The 5,710-nt window shown below is 42.0% G+C and overlaps 1 pseudogene; it reads right to left on the reverse strand.

Annotated features, from left to right (window-relative positions):
* Window positions 1–730: 730 nt before the first annotated feature.
* Window positions 731–5,452, reverse strand: LOC100958511 (annotated as a pseudogene).
* Between the last annotated feature and the right edge of the window lie 258 nt (window positions 5,453–5,710).

Below are 5,710 nucleotides of genomic sequence, written 5' to 3' on the forward strand. Positions count from 1 at the left end.
TTGAGCCACAGGCGCCGAGCCAACATTATAAATTAATCAGGGGTATCCAGATTAAGTAGAATGATTTTGAAGTATTTTTTTCTATCATCTATAAGATTTTGCATGATCTGTTTTTTTGAAATTATCTGTTACTTTCATTTATAACTATTAGTTGTCTATTTTTTTGAGACTTTGGAAAAAACAAAAGAAGAAGAAGTTAACTGATCAAAGTATTCTATAATAGACACACTTCCATCTGACAATGTGAATGCTACTTTCTTTGCATTATTACTATTATTACTGCTTAATATTTTGTTGCAGCAATTGTCTGATTTCTTTTCTGAATGTATTTATCTTCATTCGTTCTTGATGAGGTCTTTGTTCTCAGTCCTTATGTTAAATATTGTTCTTGTCATTAAATTTAGCCTTTTTAATTCTGTGACGGCAAAAGTGGAAACCTAATATACACACGTGTAAGTAAGAAAAATAAATTTAAAAACATTATAAATTAGACATTATTTGAGAATGCGTAACTTCTGCTAAAATGTAGATTCAGTCCAACATTATGCCAATTTTTACATTTATTATAGACCCTGTTTTAGTACAAGAGGTTAAATTTTCATCATCCATAAATGAGAATAACCATATGGCTAGCTACCTACTAAGGTAATGAGCTGTGAAACCAATTCCCTAATATTGCTTTGAAAATACACCCCTACGTTAAGAGAAATTCCGACTCCATCCAAATCTATTATGTAACTGGGATTCTTTGGTCATCATCTACTGGTGGCGAGATTGTCACTCCTCTTCTTATCTGAAGAATTAAATGCCAGTGTTTCTCTATTGTTTGGCTGAGTGTAATTTTTTCTCCTACTTCTGCGCACATAGCATTGTCAGACAGTTTTGACAGCACTAACTCTCCTTCCTGTCAACAGAGATCCTATGTTCACTAAGACCACTTCATTCTCAGACAGCTTTTGTACCTTTGCTGCCTTCTTGTCTCCTTTAGTGTGTACGCCTAGAAGTAGGAAACAGGAAATTTCCAATTCTGTGAAGATTTCAGATGAAATTCCAACTGCACCAAGTACCCGCTCCATCATTCTGTCAGCCTGCCATAAAATGGGATCATTTTTTTTTTTTCCTGCAGTTTTTTTCAGCCGAGCCTGGGTTTGAACCCGCCACCTCCAGTATGCGGAGCCTGGGTTTGAACCTGCCACCTCTACTCCTTGAGCCACAGGCGCCACCCAAAATGGGGTCATTTTTTTGTTCCAACTCCTGGAACACACTGGGATCCCCTGGAGTGGCACACTGAAGGTCATTATGCTCCGGAAAAAGTGATACAATTCTTTTTTTCTTGAGACAGAGTCTCACTTTGTCACCCCCGGTTGAGTACTCTGATGTCATAGCTCACAGCAACCTCAAACTCTTGAGCTCAAGTGATAGTCTTACCTCAGACTCCTGAGTAGCTGGGACTACAGGCGTCACAACACTCAGCTAATTTTAGAGATGAGGTCTCACTCTTGCTCAGGCTGGTCTAGAACTCTTGAGCTCAAGCAATCCACCAGCCTTGACCTCCCAGAGTGCTGGGATTACAGATGTGAGCCACTGCGTCTGGTCCATAAAGTGATAGAATTTTGGAAGAGATTGGTTTACACATTAGTTTCCCTTCACTATCTTTGGAAATAATACTAGGTCTGACTTCTATCTCCTGCCCCCCCTTTAATACTCCTTTTAGAATGCTACCACCAGCTACCTCCCCCTTCAAGCCATCAACTTCACAGCCGGGTTTGTTGATGCCAAAAGATCTAATAACAGGCGGATGGTGACTCATGCCTGTAATCCTAGCACTCTGAGAGGTTGAAGCAGAAGAATCCCTTGAGCTCAGGAATTTAAGACCAAAGTGAGACCTCATCTTTATAAAAAACAGAAAAAATTAGTCAAGTGTTGTGGTGGGCCCCTGTAGTCCCAGCTCCACAGGAGGCTGAGGTAGGAGGATCACTTGAATCCTGGAGCTGGAGGTTGCTGTGAGTAAGGCTAACACCCAAGGCACTCTAGCCTGGGTAAAAAAGTGAGACTGTCTCAAAAAAAAAAGTATATATATACACACACCACACACACATACTTAGAGACTCCATCTCTAAAAATAGCTGGGCATTGTGTGTGTGTGTATATATATATATACACACATATATATATAAAATAACAATGTCAGGGTTCTGAAGTAAAGTCTGTCAGGGGCATTAGAATTTTCTTTACCATGTAATCACTGAAAATTTCAATATTGTAGTTCAGCTGAGAGAAACTGGAATATTGGGAGCTCCTTCTGCTACTATACCTTGTACACATGCAAGGATCTGGTCATCTTGCTCTTTAGCCTGATTTTCTTTTACCAAATCAATTTTATTTTGTAGAATCAAAATATGCTCCAGTTTCATAAGCTCTATGGCAGCCACATGTTCAGGAATTTGAGGTTGAGGGCAAAATTCCCAGCTATCAACAAAAGAGCTACATTCATCAGTTTTGCACCATCCGGCATAGTAGTCATCAAAATATCATGGCCAGGACAGTCAACAAAGGAAACATGTCTGCCAAATTTGAAGTTCCCTTGGGCCACTGGAATATCTGGAGGAAACTCATCAGGTGTACTGCTCCTACGAGATCTGTAACATTATGGCTGAGAACAACTTAAGTCATCATGTTTATAAATGTTAGCATTGTCATACCCAAGCTTGATTGTAATATTTCTTTCTAATTCATTTTTGAATCTGACAGTGTGAACTCCAGAAATAGCTTTGACAACTGTGGATTTCCCAGGAGCTACATGACCAATTATTTGTGGCTTGTTTGCCGATAACTTCATGGGAAAGTGGCATCAACTTGGTAACATCCAAGGTGGAAAGATCCTGGCATGAAAGGTAAGGCTCTAATTTTTTCTTTTGCTTGAAGAGATGGGGGTCTCACTTTGCTCAGGCTGGTCTCAACCTCCTGATCTCAAGCAATTCTCCCACCTTGGCCTCCCAGATCAAAGCTCTTTTGGAACTCTTTTTCTGGAATGACCACTGGTGCTGTTGTTGTATGAGACTTGACAATTAAGTTCATGAAGTCACCCTCGAAAAAGTGCTACATACTTCATTGCTAAGTATCACTGCATCACCTTTGAACTACTCCCCTCGGCCTTCTGCTGACTGTAGTGATATTCAGCAATGAGATATGTAGCACTTTTTCTAGGATGAGTTCACAAACTTAATTGTCTGAACTTCTATGTGGTTCAATGAGTTTGAGTAACATATATGGTCATGTAACCACAATCTGGATCTAGAACATTCCCATTACCCAAATAAGCTCCCTAGGGCCCTCTGGAGTCAATCCCCTCCTCCTAGTCTTGGCCATTGCTGATCTATTTTCTGTCCCTATCATTTTGGCTTTTCCAGAATGTCAAGTAAATGGAATTATTCAGGTTATAGCTTTTTATTTTTTTTATTTGAGAGTAATATAAGGGCATATATGATTAGGTTACTTTGTATTTGTTAGGTAAAGTCCAAATTGTAGTTGAGTTCTTCACCCAGGAGGTGTGCCATACTCCCCTACATTGTACCTGTTAGGAGACAGCTCACCAAACCCCCTCTCTCCCTCCCCTTCCCCCCCTTTGTGAATTTAATTTTGTTTTTCTCTCTGTGAGTGTGTAGTTCATCTACTAGTTTTGTACTGAGTGCATTAGATGATTGCTTTTCCATTTGGATTCTCCAAATCCATCCAGGTAAATACAAAAGATATAAACTTTCCATCTTTCTTTGTGGTCCTTTTATTGTTTTATTTTTATTTTGAGATAGGGCCTTGGTCTGTTGCCCAGGCTACAGCACAGTGGCATCAGCATAACTCACAGCAACCTCAAAATCTTCTGGGCTCAAAAAAAAAAAAATCTTCTGGGCTCAAGTGATCCTGCTGGCTCAGTTTTCCAAATAACTGAGACTACAGATGCCTGCCACCATTTCTGGCAAATTAAAAAAAAAAATGTTTTTGTAGTGATAGGGATCTCACTATATTGCCCAGGCTGGTGTCAAACTCCTGACCTCAAGTGAGCCTCCTGCCTCAGCTTTCCAAAGTGCTGAGATTACAGGCATGAGCCACCATGCCCAGACAGGTTTTGTGTAGGCTTTTATTTTATTTTATTTTTTTGAGACAGAGTCTCACTTTGTTGCCCTCAGTAGAGTGCTATGGTGTCATAGCTCACAGTGACCTTAAACTCCTGGACTTAAGCAAGTCTCTTACCTCGGCCTCCCAAGTAGCTGGGACTACAGGCGCCTACCACGTCTGGATATTTTTTAGAGACAGGGTCTTGCTCTTGCTCAGGCTGGTCTTGATCTCGTGAGCTCAAGCAATCCACCCGCCTTGGCCTCCCAGAGTGCTAGGATTACAGGCATGAGCCATTGCACTCGGCTGTGTAGCCTTTTAGATCGAATTTCACTCACCCAAAAGCTTCTGAGATTTATCCATGATGTTGCAAGAATTGACAGTTTCTTCCTTTGACTGCTGAGTAGTATTTCACTGCAAGGACAGATCACAATTTGATGGTCATATGGATTTCTTCCAGTGTTTGGCAATTATGAATAAAGCTGCTATATGTATTCACATGCAGGTCTTTCTGTAGACATGTACTTTCGTCTCTCTAGGGTAAACATCTAGGAGGGAGAGTGCTCAGTTGCATGGTTAAGTGTATATTCTTCTTTGTAAGGAAGTGACAAACACTTCCAAAGTATGTGTTTCCATCTTTGTTTTCATCTCCATTGGTGGATCTATTGTCTTGTTATCTAAACCGCAGGACTATTATGGAAAAACCATTGACTCCCTATTCAGTGAGAAACTCAAAATTATGGGATATTTGTGAAAAGTTTTGCTGTTTTAGTACTTTTAGTATCAATCACCACTCAAAGGATTGAGGAAAAAGTGTCCGCTCCTAGGGTGTGACCAACTGTCCTTCCTTGCCCCTAGACTCTAGTGATTTTAGCACTGAAAGTCCCATGTCCTGGGAAACCCCTCAGTCCTGAAACCAAACTAAGACAGGTAGTGACCTTACTACTGAGTGTCAGATGTTGTACTGGCCACTATATATCCACATGTTGCTTTATTCACACGCCAACGTCAGGGATAGGTTTGCTGATGCCCATTTTGTGTGTAAGAAAACTGCCTTAGAGAGGTTAAGTAGCTTCCATGGTAGGTGGGGCCAAACCCTGGCACCAGGCCTGTCAGCCTCTGGGGCACTGGTGTCTTCTGAAGGGTAGACTGTGCTCCTTGGGTGCTAGTTCTTCTCAGGGAGGGTGGATTAGGTACCTGGTGGCTGGACTCCGGGGCCTCAGTGGCCTGGGTGGGGCTTTTCTGCCCTCTGGTGGCACTCTAGGCCTGAGCATCTTTTCATGGGGTATCTGATAGTGAGCGTGCCTTTCACCTCAGGGAGCAGGACTGCAAATCTGGCCATAGCCCTAAGAAGTGCCAAAGGAGGGTGGCACCTGTGGCTCAAGGGAGTGGGGCACTGGCCCTATGTGCTGGAGGTGGCGGGTTCAGACCCAGCCCCAGCCAAAAACTGCCAAAAAACAAACAAACAAAGAAGTGCCAAAGGAACAGCCCCCACTAATGTCCACTGGGGCCATTGTCCCATCCATTTGTGAGTCACATAATCACTCAGGCCCTCACTAACCCATTGCCAGCCCACTGGGTTTGAGCCTGTATGTCCCTG

The sequence above is a fragment of the Otolemur garnettii genome, unplaced genomic scaffold (assembly GCF_000181295.1).
Source record: "Otolemur garnettii isolate 467f Iridium unplaced genomic scaffold, OtoGar3 scaffold00077, whole genome shotgun sequence".
NCBI classification, from domain to species: domain Eukaryota; kingdom Metazoa; phylum Chordata; class Mammalia; order Primates; family Galagidae; genus Otolemur; species Otolemur garnettii.